This window comes from Mesoplodon mirus (genome assembly GCF_964341445.2).
Source record: "Mesoplodon mirus genome assembly, chromosome: 11".
Lineage (NCBI taxonomy): Eukaryota > Metazoa > Chordata > Mammalia > Artiodactyla > Ziphiidae > Mesoplodon > Mesoplodon mirus.
Genome location: NC_138987.1, coordinates 3249330 through 3266466, shown reverse-complemented (window position 1 = coordinate 3266466; position 17137 = coordinate 3249330).

Genomic DNA, 17137 nt, shown 5'->3' with positions numbered 1-17137 from the left:
TCTCATTCACTAGTCATGGCTTTAGCCTTATTGCTAAACATGCAGTCTGACCGCTTTACCTCTTTTGAGCTTAACAGGTACAGCCCTCACTGTCTATGTATATATTACTACAATATTTTCACAGGTACCTCAAGTGCAATGTGGGTAAACCTATAGTCTTTCTAGATTTTTTCCACCCCATTTAGTAGTAAGGTATTGTTTTTCTTATCTATATGAGAAACTTAATTTTCTTTATTAAGAAACTTTTAGTGTAAAAAACTTTATTAAACCTCACTAGATTCTGATTACTTTGCAGATTTTCTAAGCCACTTTAAATGAGCATAGCTTTAAAGTGCTGAACATTTCTGTAAACTGTTTTACCTGAAAACTGGATAAGAAATGTTTAATGATACTAACCATACTTCATATTAAACGATTATTTGGGTTTTAACCATATACAAGTGCTTTGGATTAATTTTTGTATTACACGGTATTGTGGTAGACATTTAATAATTTTTTCTTTCATTTGGTGGCTTATAATTTATTTTTTTATTTTTTATTTTTTTCTTTTTGCGGTATGCGGGCCTCTCACTGTTGTGGCCTCTCCCGTTGCGGAGCACAGGCTCCGGATGCGCAGGCCCAGCGGCCATGGCTCACGGGCCCAGCCGCTCCACGGCATATGGGATCCTCCCAGACCGGGGCACGAACCCGTATCCCCTGCATCGGCAGGCGGACTCTCAACCACTGCGCCACCAGGGAGGCCCCTGGTGGCTTATAATTTATTAAAATGTTTTATAAATATTCTGGAAATAACCTTAATAATAAATGATTACTTTTCTATTTTATGAAATACCTATTTGATGAACTGTAAGCAATTATGAAAAGTTATCCTTTTGAGGAATTTTAACAACATAGGTAAATATCCTTTATTGTAATGTAATACTAAGTGAAAAAGGACAAAACTCTATATCACTATAATTGTGTCCCTCTGTATGTATATGTGTGTGTGTATGCATGTGCCCATTTGTCTTTCTTAGAGAAGCCTTTCACTCTTGAAAAGTGAGGATATATTCTTCCCTTTTTTTTTTTTTTTTTTTTTTTTCAGTACGTAGGCCTCTCACTGCTGTGGCCTCTCCCGTTGCGGAGCACAGGCTCTGGACGCACAGCCTCAGCGGCCATGGCTCACGGGCCCAGCCGCTCTGCGGCATGCAGGATCCCCCCGGACCGGGGCACGAACCCGCGTCCCCTGCATTGGCAGGCGGACTCTCAACCACTGCGCCACCAGGGAAGCCCTATTCTTCCTTTTTGCATTCAGAGATTAATTGAGAAAACTGTAAAATACTTGGCACAATTATTTCACTTGGGACATTTTTGTAAAGAAAGAAAAAAGCTGAGTGGTAGGCCAGAAAAGCAGATAATTCTGTAATGAATTTCATTGACTGTACACTAATGGATTCCAGGATACAATCTGAAAATTGGATGTAGAGCAAAATGGATTTAAACTGCAGGATGAGACCCAACTAATCAGTTTATGAAAATTAGCATTAAAAATAAAATAGAAAATATCAAAATACATCATATGTGTTAGGGTACGTATTATGTGTCAAACATTTGTTCAGTTATACTCACGCATGTGTGGTTTTATTAGGTCATGGTAAAATGTACATCATGTGCTGACTATAAAAATTAAACCTTGTTCATCGTGTACGTGTGTGTGTGTGTTTGTAACCCATTGGAGTTCAACAGTAATCCAGTGGATGATGTAGCAGAACAGTAAAGACCTGGAGTGTGAATTAAGCGTACAAAATGCTAGGCTTGAAGATGAGAGAGAATGAACTGAAATACAAAGAGTGTATGTGAATTATACTTTATTGCATTTAGCTTAAAGCGTATAGCTCTCAATGAAGGCTACAAGATAACATCAATTAGGGGCTGCTCCATGAGTACAACTTCTCAGTTTTCTCTGGTTCTTTCAAGAAAGACATGCTTGACCCTTGGCTACTGTCTTTAGTTTCATGAGGGAGGTCATCCTGCAAGGTTGAAGGAAGTTCCAAATAGGATCTTGTTGAGCTTTTTTAGGCCCCAGTCATGTCACTCTAAAATTAAAGAATAACTATTTAAGTGATTGAAAAAATTGCTTTTGACAAATCTTGTCACTTAGATTTAACATTCAAATTTTACTTTCATTTTTTTTCTATATCACCAGTGCATATTGTGTCTTTGGTCTCAAGTTATATGGTAGTGGCTAAGTAACACATAGGCAATATTCATTATACTATCTTTTTTTTCTTTTCCATTATGGTTTATTACAGGATATTGAATATAGTTCCCTGTGCTATACAGTAGGACCGTGTTGTTTATCCATTCTATAGATAATAGTTTGCATCTGCTAATCCCAAACTCCCAATCCATTTCTCCCCCATTTCCCCTCCGCCTTGGCAACCACAAGTCTGTTTTCTATGTCTATGAGTCTGTTTCTGTTTCATAAACAAGTTCATTTGTGTCGTATTTTAGATTCCACATATAAGTGATATCATATGGTATTTGTCTTTCTGACTTACTTCACTTAGTATGATAATCTCTAGGTCCATCCATGTTGCTGCAAATGGCATTATTTTGTTCTTTTTTATGGCTGAGTAGTATTTCATTGTATATATGTACCACATCTTTATCCATTTACCTGTTGATGGACATTTAGGTTACTTCCGTGTCTTGGCTATTGTGAATAGTGCTGCTATGAATGTAGGGGTGCATGTATCTTTCGAATTATAGTGTTTTTTTGGGGGGGTCTTCGTTTCTGTGTGTGGGCTTTCTCTAGCTGCGGTGAGTGGGGGCTACTCTTCATCCCGGTGCGCGGGCCTCTCGCTGTCGCAGCCTCTCTTGTTGTGGAGCACAAGTTCCAGACACGCAGGCTCAGTTGTTGTGGCTCACGGGCCTAGTTGCTCCACGGCATGTGGGATCTTCCCAGACCAGGGCTCGAACCCATGTCCCCTGCATTGGCAGGCAGATTCTCAACCACTGCGCCACCAGGGAAGCCCCTGAATTATAGTTTTGTCTGGATACGTGCCCAACAGTGGGATTGCTGGATCATATCGCAACTCTATTTTTAGTTTTTTGAGGAACCTCCATACTGTTTTCCATAGTGGCTGCACCAACTTACTTTCCCACCGGTAGTCATTACACTATCTTTGATATGCCATGTCAAAAGTCCTAGAAGCCTGGTAAACTTGACCATGGCCCACCTCAGAGGATAAACCTTACATTAAACTGAAGCCTTCTACCTGTTGTCCTTGTATTATTCTATTCAGCATAGCTCAGACTTTGGAAATGTCTAGGATATTGTATTCTATGGATTGCCTAGGAAAGGAGAGAGATGGAGTCTAACACACATCTCCAGATAAGGAAGGATAGCATTTTAAATTGTACTTCAAATCCCTGAAGTACAAGAGTTGGGGCAAGTCCTTGCTTGTCTGGATTGAGGACAGTATTGCTCTAGCCCTGCCTTCATTAATCCCATTCTCAGTTGTAGGAAAGAGGTCTTTGCAACAGATATGTTGTGTAACAATCTTAAAATAGCTTTGCCTAAAGCATGGAGCCATGGATATACAATGATCCAAAGCAAGGTGGGAAAATATGATACAAAATTATCAAAAGAGATACTTAAAAACTGGGTTTGTGATATTGAATTCCTTACCATATTAGAGGGTTACTGATGTATCAGATTTGACCTGTTTGGACTGAATGCTTCTATTCTCACCAAATTCATATATTGAAGCCCTAACCCCTCAATGTGATGACATTTGAAGGTGGGGTCTTTGGGAGGTAATTAGGTTTAGATGAGATCATATGGGTGGAACCCCCATAACGGAATTAGTAGCTTTTTCAGAAGAGAAAGAGATCAGAGTGCAGTTTGTCTCTCTCTCTCTCTCTCTCTCTCTCTCCATCTCCCATGTGAGGATATAGCAAGAAATCAGCTATTTGCAAGTCAGAAAGAAGGCCCTCACCAACAACCAAATCTGATGGCACCATCTTAGACTTCCTAGCCTCCAGAAAAGTGAGAAATAAATGCCTGTTGTTGAAGTCACCCAGCCCATGGTATTTTGTTGCAGCAGTTCAAGCTGAGCTGCTTAGTATTCCATTGTATATATGTACCACATCTTTATCCATTCATCTGTTGATGGACATTTAGGTTACGTCCATGTCTTGGCTATTGTGGATAGTGCTGCTATGAACATAGGGGTGCATGTATCTTTTGAATTATAGTTTTGTCTTATAAGCAGTAAGGAATGTTTTCTCTTCTCTGTCTGTTGGAGAGCTGGAGTATGAGCTGAACTAGCCTGAGTCTGACCTGAAATGGGGAGGACACGGTACACTGTAATTTTCCCTGGCATTTGTTTGGCTAGTGCTCATTAAATTCTGCAGTTTCTCCAGCAGCCATTACCATAGCTATTGCAACAGGGGTAGAGCAGAGTGACAGACACTGAGTCGTATCTATGAAGCTAATATGAAGCATATTTAAAATAATCTCTGGGGACTTCTGGAATTTGTGAGGAGGAAGTTTAAGAAATGCTCTACATTTTATAACAGTTGATAAAATAAATGCTATGATGCTGATGATAACAATGAGGACCCTGATATAACCTGGGAAATTTGGCTTTTCTTGTTTATTCTTTTATATCTAGTCCTGAATTCCTACTTAGATGTCCTTTTTTAAAATTTTATTATTAATTTTAGCACAGAGATAGTTATTTACACATTTTTATTCTTGGGGCCTGGAACATTCATTATATGTCTGATGGTGGTATTGGTGAGGATCAAACCAAATAACAGAGAGGTAGGCATCTTTTCAGGTAGGAAAAACAGGTGGCCTGCCTTCTTTTAGAATTTTGCATGATGCTCAAAGCTGAAGTTTTCTCCTTGTATAGGTAATTTTAAACTTCCTGTTACATGAGTTTCTAAGGGGTGGACCATCTTGACCTTTTAATTATTAATGTCTTTTCTCAAATTACAATTATATTCTTAATCCTCGTCCTGCTAACTGGCAATTTTGTGATAGACTGAGTTTTCATTATTCCTTATTTCATTAATTGCAACTTGTATAATAATAGAATCTTCAGAACAGCACTTTAACAACTGCAAAAGTTATCAAGTGCTAATGAGCCCTTTTAAATGGCTTGTTAATTCACTGCAAGGCTTTCTAAGGTTCCATATTTCCTTTATTATTTCCCTATTTTTCTACACATTCTTTTTTAACAAGTATTCTTTGAGATAATTTTAAATGTTCTTGGAAAAATTAATATATTTGATGGCCTTCAAGAGGGAGGGGATATGGGGACATATGGATGCATATGGGTGATTCACTTTGTTGTACAACAGAAACTAACACAGGACTGTGAAGCAATTATACTCCAATAAAGATCTATTAAAAAATATATATATATATATTTGGTGACTGTCCAGGTCACCAAATATATATTTGATGGTCTTCTATATGTCCAGTATGCTCACATGGTCATCTTAGTTAGTCTTTCAACAAGACCTGTGAGTAAGTGCTTCCTACTCCTCTCTAGCAAAGGGAAACAAGGACAACAAATGCTCAGTGATGTGCTCAGCGTGGGGCAAGGATTTGAGTTCAAGTCTTCTGTCTTCAAATCTTGTGTTCTTCATTCTAGAGAACGCAAGGCGCTATGTTAAATGTTTACTGTAAAGACAAAATAAATGTGGAAAAAAAAAGTGGCCACTAAATAAATAACAATGGAAGGACTTTCCCCCATCAGATGCCCTCATTGGCTTTCCTCATCTGACTTCACTTTTCTTCATTATTCTACTCATCTCTTGCCTTTAATCTGACATAACTTTTCTTTCTTCATCTTTTTCTTTTCCAGTTTTCTAGCTAATATCCTGGAGTTATGTAGGAATAATTCAATTACCCAGATAAATTATCTATGTTCATATTTACCTATTAGCATTCTATTTCCACTAGATTTCATAAAATTTGAATTTAAGATAATGAAAAATACCACTCTAGAATGGTTTTTGCGGAACTGGTATAAACCTGATCACCTACCTGGGGTACAGATATAACCATGCCTTAGTTTTTTAATTAATTGCTCACGACGCTGCTCCTGCCTTTCAGAAGAATATCCTATGCCTTCTTGTCGAGACCTCCGTGGCACTCCTCCGTGAAATTGCCAAAGGATTCTGGGGTTTCCTGAATTCTTAGGGATTGAGTCTGTCAGTGGAAGGCACAATGAGATCTAAAGTCTAATCTGGCCACTAAAGGCCACAGCATTTGCCTCTGTCTCAGTCGTTGTAAACTGTTTCCACAAATCAGGTGGACTTTTGTCCACTGCTGTGGACTGGTGCTGCTCACCCAGATCTTGGATCTTCTACATTTAGGTTACAGTCCTTTCAGTGCACTTTCTCATGCTCGACTATTGCTACTTCAGTGGACCATTCATGTAGGAGGGATTGGGTGGGGATGAGCTTGCAGCCTCAGTTGTCTGTTCTGTTAGAATCTGCTTTCTGTATACGTCTCCAGATGAGAAACCGTCCAGGTCACCAACTAGACCTTTCCTTCTCACCTCTGATGCCTTTGGTGATCTTTTCTGCCATTGAGATTAATAGGAGAGTTTCTATGAATAAATGTGGTTTAAAATCTTAGAATATTATTTTTCATGATTTTTTATTAAAAAGGCTAGTTGTTTCACATTGTTAAGAATTTTATAGGGTACTTTTTGAAATAGGTTTTTAATTCCTTGGTTCACTCTTTGGAGCAAGATTGTGGATTTGCCCATAATTAGAATCCATCATCCAGAAAACAGGTATAATTTAGGGTCATAAACGTTTCCTCTAGCTTAGCTGTGATACCTTGGTCATGTCTTATAGCCTATTTATGTGTAGGAACCTCATTTGTGAAATGAAGGGATTGGATTAAAATAGAATCTACCTTAGATATCCATTTTTTGGCTCATAAACTCCTTCTATAGTAATGTATGATCTCACTAACTTCCTTAGGTTTTTAAAAATCATTTCATCATCTTTTGTGTTGTATGATAAATAAATATAAATTTTAAAAATTAATATATTATTACAGATTATAAGTTTAGCATTATTACTTAAAGTCCTGGTTTCTTCAGGATAGCCCTAGATTTTATATATTATCCTGGTGATTATTAGTAGCACTTACCATTCTCAAACTTTTCCAATTTGGATGACAAACTCTTTAATTATTTGGATGTTTAAATACAATCTTAATAATAGTTATAAAAAATACATTTAAGCCTTTTCTAATTTAACAAGTAATACCAGCTATTCAATCTTTAAAAATTAATTATGTAACTGAACACATTATTAAGGGGCTAGAAATGTAAAGTGATATCTATCATGTTTAGTTGGGGACCTGTTGTACATTAGAATGAAGATATAAATTTAACTCTACGTGGCAACATCAACAAAACTGCTTATTTTATAAGATTGAACTTCTTGTATTTTGCTCTTAAAATTGTGAAGTGTTTTATTTACAAAATTATATTTTGTTCCTAAAAGATGAATTGAGAGAAAGGATTTGTGTTGCTATTTGCCAGCCTTTGTTCTCAAATGAGACATTTTGTTATGGATAATCTTTAATTGCAATAAAAAAAAACCAAACTCCGTGTTATTGGTAAACTGTTTTCTTTTTTAACAGTTTTGTGTGTGTGTGTGTGTATGTAACTAGAGACACCTTGATGTGCTGTATAAATATTTTGGTCAGTTAACAACCTGTGGATTTGGTAAAGACAATCTGAAGGAAACGTATGGAATATCTTTTTAATGTTCCTTGTGCATTTGTATTTCAACATCAGTCTTCTTTAGCTGTCTGTCTTTAACTGATGATACAACACAGATGCAAATTAAACAATGAACATGAACAGACACTATTGAGAACTGCATACTGGTCAAAGCTGCCTGTGGGTGGTATTCTGATGGTGATACACTGGCTGCGGTCTGGCTTGTGAACCATTGCGCATGCTCACTTAACATTCCCAACAAGGCATCCAGCTTGTTGGAGCTGCTGGTGAGGCAGGGGCCCTCTGCAGGCCCTCGAGGCAGGGCAACCCCAATCACGGCTCACATGCCGGTTGCTCTGGAATCTACAGCTGGTCTGTGCTGCTGCACCGCCTCTGTGAGAGCATCACTCTGTGGGCACAGCTTTCTTCCACCGTGATTGCTGCTGCCCTTGCCAGTGGTCTTGGGAAAAGCTTGACTACTCTATTGGACCAGCGCACTCCAACTGTGAGCGCTATGCTTTGTCTTAATTTCCCTTAGTAAAACAGAGGCCAGGAAGCACATTTCATCATTTTAAGATTTTGAGCATTTTTTAAAAAAATTAATTTATTTTATTTATTTGTTTTGGGCTGCATTGGGTCTTTGTTGCTGTGTGCGGGCTTTCTCTAGTTGCAGCGAGTGCGGGCTACTCTTCGTTGAGGTGTGCGGGCTTCTCATTGCGGTGGTCTCTCTTGTTGTGGAGCACGGGCTCTAGGCGTGCGGGCTCAGTAGTTGTGGCACACAGGCTCAGTAGTCGTGGCTCACGGGCTTAGTCGCTCCGTGGCATGTGGGATCTTCCCAGACCGGGGCTCGAATCTGTGTCCCCTGCATTGGCAGGTGGATTCTTAGCCACTGAGCCACCAGGGAAGCCCGGATTTTGAGCATTTTAAGGATTTAGTTTGAGGATAAAGAAAGGGAAGTACAGCCTATATAGAACATTTTGAAATTACTGCCTCTGTTGTTCTTGGAGTTTCTTATGTGAGCGGGTTCTTGCTTCATTCCTGGTAGCCAGGAACAGCTCACCCCCTACCCAGTCACTAGAATTGTTGTTAATGTATTTAGGCTTCGGTGTTTGCTAAGGTAAGTCCCAAATCTAAAAAATGGAAAGGTTTCCTGTGTTCTCGGGGACTGTGATATTATCTCCCAAGCCCTCCTTTCTTGTTTTAGGATTGACTTCTTTGTGGGATGATTGACAGTGGGAACATCACATTTTTTTCCCCCAGGGAAACGTCACTGTCACCCATTGCAGTGTATTAAGACCCTGAGGCTATGTTCAGCACATGCGTTTCCCAATGTCAGAGTAATGTCATAAATAACACCCTTTGGGGATGCTAAAAGTTCACTCCAGATGGGACTTGTTCAGACTTCATTTTTTTTCAGTTTCTCTTCATCAAAGAGTCAAAGTGTATTGGGATCTAGTTTTACCCACGGAACCTTTAACAATACCCAGAACATGAGTTAATCAGCCCCAAACACTGCAGTTTTTTTTTCCATTGTTATATTGCTAAAAATCATTCTGATCATCAAAAATAAAAAGCTATTTTCATGTCCTTTATGGTAGAATGTGAATTTGGTTAAAATCAGGCAAATTTACATTCATAATCTTCAAAGTAGGATGACTTTTACTGTGGAATGTGTGGTCTGATGGATTTTTAGGAAACAGCACTCCAGTGGAGAGCACAGCATCTTAGAGCTCATCCACTTCATTTTCCTTCTGACACTTAACTTCCTTCTAGAATATTCCTGCCAAAGTGAGCTCTGAGACCAGCTGTGCTGCTCAAGGCTGTTGCTATGTGGATACAGAGCAAGAGACTCTCCAGCGGGCACAGAGGGTACGTGTGAGCCCAAGAGAAGAGGATAAACTTGCAGACCTCAGTTCAAGGAGGAATTTTAAATATATTGCACCAACAAGCTCGTGATCAGTAACTCCTTTGTTTTTTGTTTTTGTTTTTTTTCTTTTTTGCGGCACGCAGGCCTGTCACTGTTGTGGCCTCTCCCGTTGCGGAGCACAGGCTCCGGACGCGCAGGCTCAGAGGCCATGGCTCACGGGCCCAGCCGCTCCGCGGCATGTGGGATCTTCCCCGACTGGGGCACGAACCCGTGTCCCCTGCATCGGCAGGCGGACTCTCAACCACTGCACCACCAGGGAAGCCCAGTAACTCCTTTGTTAATGAAGAGAATGCACACCTCTGTCAAGCTTCCTTTTCAGAAAGCAGAGGTCAAAATAATGAGTCCAGTGGAAAAGGGCCCTATGTCAAGAAATGGGCAGAAAACAGGGCTGAAAATGAAGAAAACTCCCCCAGCACATCATCTTCAGGCTAATGGGATTCAAGGGAGTGGGCTTCTGACCCTTAAACACCTCTGCATTTGCTTGATTATGTCTTAAATTTTCAACAGGGAATAAATTCTCCACAACAGGAGATAAATAATGTAAAATCAAAGTGTGGAATTGAAGCTACTGAGTTCTGTCCTATTAGTCAAACTGTTTGTACAGCTGTTTTTAGGGCACTGTTAGCTCTCACCTGGGTTACAGTAGCAACCTCCTGACTGTCCCCTAACTGGCCTGAGTGGTTTTTTTCTGAAACTCATACCTATTCATGTCTTCCCTAATTAAACCCTTTCATTGTCCTCCAGTTGCCCTTAAGCCTTTGACGCTCAGAGAGCCTCCCCATCTAACCCCATCTGTTGTTACTATTTCCCCTGCTCCTCTTCCACCATCTTCTTTCAGTTCTTTTAAAGGAAACCCTTTGTTCCCACCCCTTTATACCTCTTGCCCCTTCAAACAAGCTTTCCCCTCATTCCCCACCCTGCTGGATTTTAGGTTTCAGCTTAGAGTAATTTTCTCCAGGGGCTTTTTTGCTGACCTCCCCAGTAGGGCTTAGAGACAGCCTAGGCCTGCTGGGTTCTCATCACAGCCCTTAGCGCCCTGTATTGTACAAGCTGTTTTGTTGTCTACGGCTTCCACTGGGTTGGAGTTTCTGGGCATGTCTTGTTGTCCATGGTATCCCCCACCCCTCCCATAGTACTGGCTTGGAATAGATTCTCAGTAAACAGCTGTGAATGGATGATCAGATGGACAGATGCATGAATGAATGAATGAACGAATGAATGAAGCCTTTCCTTTTCTAATAAGAGAAAGTAATGAAGAGAATAGTTGGAAAAAAGTGTGCTGGCTGAAGATGAAGGGAGCAATCTTTTCCTTACTTGAATCACTGTCCTTTCCTTAAAACAGTCAGGACAAAAAAAATTAAGTTGTTGGTTGGTTGGTTTTAAATCTTGCTACCTGTGAAATCTTGCTGCTGTGCGCCTCTGTTTTGTTTTCTATCATGGCCTTCTTTACAAAGAAGTTGTTATAAAAGAACATTATTCCAAGGTATCACTGTACAGAATTCAGTGTCACAAATATTTGTACTTGGTAATGTTCAGTGGGCACAGTCATTTAATCTCCAGTGTAGCTCTCACATGAATGTTATAAGTGTTTCTGTTTACCTGGGACATCTGAGCCGGTAGGAAGAATATAGGACCGGAAAGCTGGAGGCTTGGGGTTTGTTCTTATTTGAATCATTACCTATGTATCTAATATTAGGACACTAAACTTTCTATAACTAATTGCATTTAAGTAAATGCATCATCTTTGAAATGCACGGGTGCTTTTTCTGACATCTTACATTGTGTGAAGATATAATGAAATAGCATATATGACAATACTGTAAGCTACTCTACAAAATATGCATGCTGGGCTTCCCTGGTGGCGCAGTGGTTGAGAATCTGCCTGCCAATGCAGGGGACACGGGTTCGAGCCCTGGTCTGGGAAGATCCCACATGCCGCGGAGCAACTGGGCCTGTGAGCCACAACTACTGAGCCTGCGCGTCTGGAGCCTGTGCTCCACAACAAGAGAGGCTGCGACAGTGAGAGGCCCGCGCACCGCGATGAAGAGTGGCCCCCGCTCGCCACAACTAGAGAAAGCCCTTGCACAGAAACGAAGACCCAATACAACCAAAAATAAATATACATAAATAAATAAATTTATATAAAAAATATGCATGCTAAGAAGTATGATAGGAAGGGTAATAGCCAAGGAGTTTGGAGACCTGTAGCTAGCCTTATTTGTACTATTCATTATCCACTGTTTCTCTACTGCTCTCTTATCCAACAAAATAAAGCATAAAATAAGAAAGTTAGGCAGAGTGTTATTTTGAGATTCCTTTTAGCACTTATGTTCAATCTAAGAAACTTGAGTATCTTATACTCATTAAATTCCTTAAAGATTCCCATTGCTCTTTAATCCTTTCTTCAATTTCATGGGTTGCTGTAGCTCAGTGGCTGTCACAGGCAGTGTTGCCTTTCCTTTTTGTTCCATTGCAGTTATTTTCTGAATGTTCCAGATGTGCACCTTCTACTTTGATATATCTACACATTTCCTTAGAATGGAATGTTTAAAATCTACCCAGGAACCAGTACTTGCTAAAAGCTCTTTGTGTTTCCCTCCACAGCTATCCAAGATGACTTCAGTAATTGTATTCTATAGAGCCCAGCAGGGATTATGTTACCCGAAATACTTTTCTTGCTTCTTGGCTTTTAAATTGATGTTCAGAACACCTATTCCCCAGTGTTCAGCCTGAAGGAAAGACAGTTCTCTGTTTCCCTGCTAATGCTAAACCAAAAAGGCCAATTCCAATTAAACAGTCTAGGAGATTCTAGTTGAATGGTGAATATTAGCATCTTTCAAAGCTAGACCACCTGCCTTTAGGGGGTTTGTGGCTTTCTATTCTTGTGCAATACAAGGGACAGATGCCTCACACGTCAAAAAAGAATGTGGAAAATAGAGATGAAACATGATTTCTTTTCAGGGGAAAACATCACTTCATTCTAGTACCTGCTTAGTTTTGCTGCTGCAAATGAGTAGCAGCTTATTCACAATTGCACTCTCCATTATTAGTTTAAGTGGGCTCTTCGCGCGTGTGTGCAATTTTCATTCAGACCCCTTAATCACTATGTGGAATATTTGTTCTTGGTTTCTTACAAATCGATAAGCATAGCTACAGGGAAATCTGTGTGGAAATTCTATTTTCCAACCGTTTGGTGGTTTCTCCTTAATTAGGTCTTGGGGTATCTCAGGCTTCACTAATTTGTGTTTAACTGGATGGGAAAAATTCTGGTGGCCGCAGGAACCTTCCTCTGCCCCATAAATTAGAGAACGCCATCATTCAGGCACTCAGGTAAATCTTTTTTAAAAACCTGCAATAAGACTTTTACAGAGACGGTTATGAGAACCATACAGTATTATCCAAACATAGGAGCAAAAGTTGTTCTTAATGGGATATTAGTTGCTATCTGTGGATTTGTTCTTACTTGCTGCTTTGCAACTGCTATTGTAGGCAAGCACAGGGGAAGAAATGATGCTCTGAGCTGATGAAAACAGACGCTAGAAGCAATTATTACCAAGTTGTGCTTAGAGAAACCATCTGGGAAACAATGTTACAGTTTCCAGAAGGGTTTGTGCAAGCTACACACGACCAGGAACAATGTAACACACTACAGGAGGATTCAGTGACAAAAGTGACACTCTTCAGACAGACGTTAGTATCTACAAAGAGCTGCAGGGTTGAAAGGCTCTGAACCTTTGAGATGAACAATTTCCTATAAAGAGGTAGTACACCCTCAGGGTTAAGAAGCTGAACTCCAGAACCAGACAGACCTGGCTGATATCAGACCTCAGGCAAGTTACCTGACTCTTTTGGGCCGCAATTTTCTTGTTGGTAAAAAGGGGGTAATGATAAGCTCTTTCTGTTGTTTTGAGACTGGAATTAGACGATGCTTTCCAGGCACATAACAAGTATTCACTAGTATGTGTCAGTAAGCGGTGTCTGTTATTGCCATTGTTACTAACAGGTCGTACCTTGGTGTGGACTTCATTGATCCAGAGTGTTTGGTCACAGACTGAGCATATCCGAATACTGTGTAGTACATTATAGCCTAGGACTGACTCAGAAATTGCATTTTGCAAAGAATTTTTAAAGACTGTAGGTTTCACCTTCCAGATGGCCTTAACAATATTTCCCCAGCCCATTTGTTTGATAATATGACCTTGCCACTCCTCCCAAGAGATGGGGTCTGTGTTTTCTTCCCTTGCTTCTGAATGGACTTGTGAGTGTTTTAACTTGGACTTGTGAGTGTTTTAACCAATAGAGTATGGAGGGAGGGACACCACGTGACTTCAGAAACTAGATCAGAAGCAGCAATTCAGCTTTCATGTGGTTGGCTGGTCACGCTGGGAGCCTGACTCCCCTGAGGCTGCCATGCTGTGAAGAAGCCAAATCACGTGGAGAAGACGTAGTTAGGTACTCTGGTTGGCAGGCTTAATCTTTGAGTCATTCTCACCCAGTCACCAGATGTGTAATTGAGTCTTCAAGTGATTCCAGCCCCCAGTCATTGAATTATCCCCAGCCTTAGGGTCTTCCCAGCTGAGCCTCAGACATCATGGAACACAGAAAGCCAGCCCCACTGTGCTCTTTCCAAATTACTGACCAATAGAAATTTTGAGTGTAATAAAATGGTTGTTTTAAGCCACTGAGTTTTGGGGTAATTTGTTACATAGCAAAGATAACTGAGATAGAAATTTATCCTGGTTTGGCCAGTTCTGCCGTCTATGGATTTTCCAACTTTTCTCAATCAATTAGTCATCATTTACCATGTCCCTTTTTATACAAGACACTGTGCTGGAACAGGAATAAGCCAACACAGTCAAATAGAAAATAAACACAGCATAAAGAGTGTTATAGGAATCATATAATTAGACCTGCATAGCATAGAGTAATTCAGACATCTCCATAGTATAAATTCAAAAGAATAAGACTTTACCTTGGACCGAGGCAATCTTGGAAGGCTTCGTGTAAAGAAAAGGCTTATATAGGGCCTTGAATTATAGGTGGGAATTGAATAAATAGAAAAGGGAGAAGAGAGAATTCCTGACAAAAATGTGAAAAAAAATAAGATTTTGGAAGAAATGAGATGTGTGCACTGTATCTTAAAATTAATCTGCTAGAGTAGTATTTATTGTATTTACAAAATAGTATTTACAAGGAGGAGTGCTTTTAGTTATGTTCCTAATTCTAAGAGAATTACTTAGCACTTTATATAGACTGAATTAACTAGAAATGTAGTGATCTTAGTGATATCTTAGTTGGGCTAATTTCCGCAAGTTTGATAAGCACACTCTGCCTCCTATAAAAACATAATTTACAAGTGAGTAGAACACACTGAATTCTCTACAAACTGCAACAAGTGTGTTATAACTGATGTATAATCTCAAAGTTACATATCAAGAGTCCTTAGAACTGTTAAATCAAATCATGTACTCTAATAGAACAGTGCTTTGCTCTTTTGGGGACACATATTTAAATAGAACCTAAAATTTTGATGACAAGGCATAGAATAGATATGGATATAACTTAAATTTTATGGTAACTAATATATAAATATTCACTAAACATCCTCATTTTTTTAAACAAAAAGGAATGGCTAACCCAGGCCTTTGCATTCTCAAGACCCCTGTGACAACTTCTCATTAAGTTCTTTTGAGAGGTATGGACTCTATGTTTACTATAATTTTAAATTTTGGAATTAAAAATTTTCCAGAATCTGCTTCAACATAATTAGTGGCTGGAGTGCATCACTTTGTAAATAGCAGATTCTCCTGATGAACAGCTCAGCTTCCCTCCTGCTTTTGCTGATATTGGGGCCACCTGATCTCTCCTTAAATTATTCTGTGTGATCTTAGTTCTACCCTGTGGAATAGAGCAGAATAACATGAGGCCTTCTCCTGCATGACAAGCATTCAGTTGCTGGAGGGCGGCACCCATCCAAGCTCTGCATCTCCTCTTTTCTTGGCTAATAACCCCATGTTCTCTCATACGACCACCTTTCCAGACCCTTCTTCATCCTGTTGTCCTCAGAATCGTTTTCAGAATGTCTTTCTTAAAATGTTGCCCAGAATGATTATAACGTTCTAGCTGTTGGGAGAAATGCCTTGATTTTCAGACAGTAAATGTTTACATTGATCTGAGTCTAACCACTGGGAAGTGAGGGTTTATTTTTTCAATGCTGAAGAAAGTATTTTATGACAATTAATTTGGTGGTGTAAAAACATTCTTCGGCTTGAACATCCCCAAATTTATAGAAACGTTTTAATCCAAAGGAATCTTTGAAGCTTCAGCATTATCTCAGACTTTAGGTAGATTTCATTGGGAGATTTTCTGGCTCAAATGAATCACCTAGCTCTTCCTTGATCTAGAGCTTCCTCCTTCAGGTAAACTAGAGTCTCCATTATGGCCCATGATACATAGTGTACCTGGCTCTGCCAGTGACAGACAGGTCAAGATACGCCTGCAGTATTAATTTTGACTATTCCAGTGTTGTGCCACTAGCCACATATGTCCATTTAAAACTGAAGTTAAGTTATGTAATTAAAAACAAATTAACGATTCTGTTCCTCAGTTGCACTAGTCACACTCAAGTGCCTGACAGTCACGTGTGGCTGGTGACGACTGTATGGGACAGCACAGCTACAGAGCGTTTCTTTCATTGCAGGAAATTCTTTTGGACAGTGCTGTCCTTTAACTTCACTCATGCCACTTAGATAAAAACATGGAATGTGTGAGAATTTTTTAATATATAAATGGAAAATAATATGATAAAATGGATCTGGGCATAGACATTTCTAACATTAACTATTTTGTTATGTTACATAATATCTAGTCCAGTGTTGTACCAGAGATGCCTAGTAATTAAGAATTTAGGCTTTGGAGACAAGCCGTCTGAGTTCAGGTCCTGCCTTCACCATTTTCTAGCTGTGTGATCTTGGGCAAGTTATTTAACTAAGGCCCTCGTTTCCTTAACTGTAAAACAGACTGAATGAGTTTCTTAATGTGATTGTTAAGGTCAAAGGAGATAAGGCTTGTAAAAATACTTGTATATTTTTATAGCACTGTATCTAACACTTATAAGCTATCAACATAAACATAAGACATCGTTGCTATTATTATTTATAGAAATGTAATTTTTAGCCCAAAGTACTCATCACAGAATGTGTGCGTAAACAGGATGTAGCACTTTATTAAATGAATGGATTTGATAGGAAGCAAGCGGAAAGCCAATTCTTTCTTTCCCATTCCTGTCCCTTTAATCCCGTTCTGCTGAATTGTTCTTCCCTTCCCTCGGGTGAATTTGAGGCTGACTCCACAGCTTTTCATGGGATATAAGTATCATTCCCAGGGAATTAAACAGTCTAGTTCAGTTCAGTACATAAGCTTTCATTTCTCAGCTCGTTCAGCTCATCTCAGTTCTGGCTAA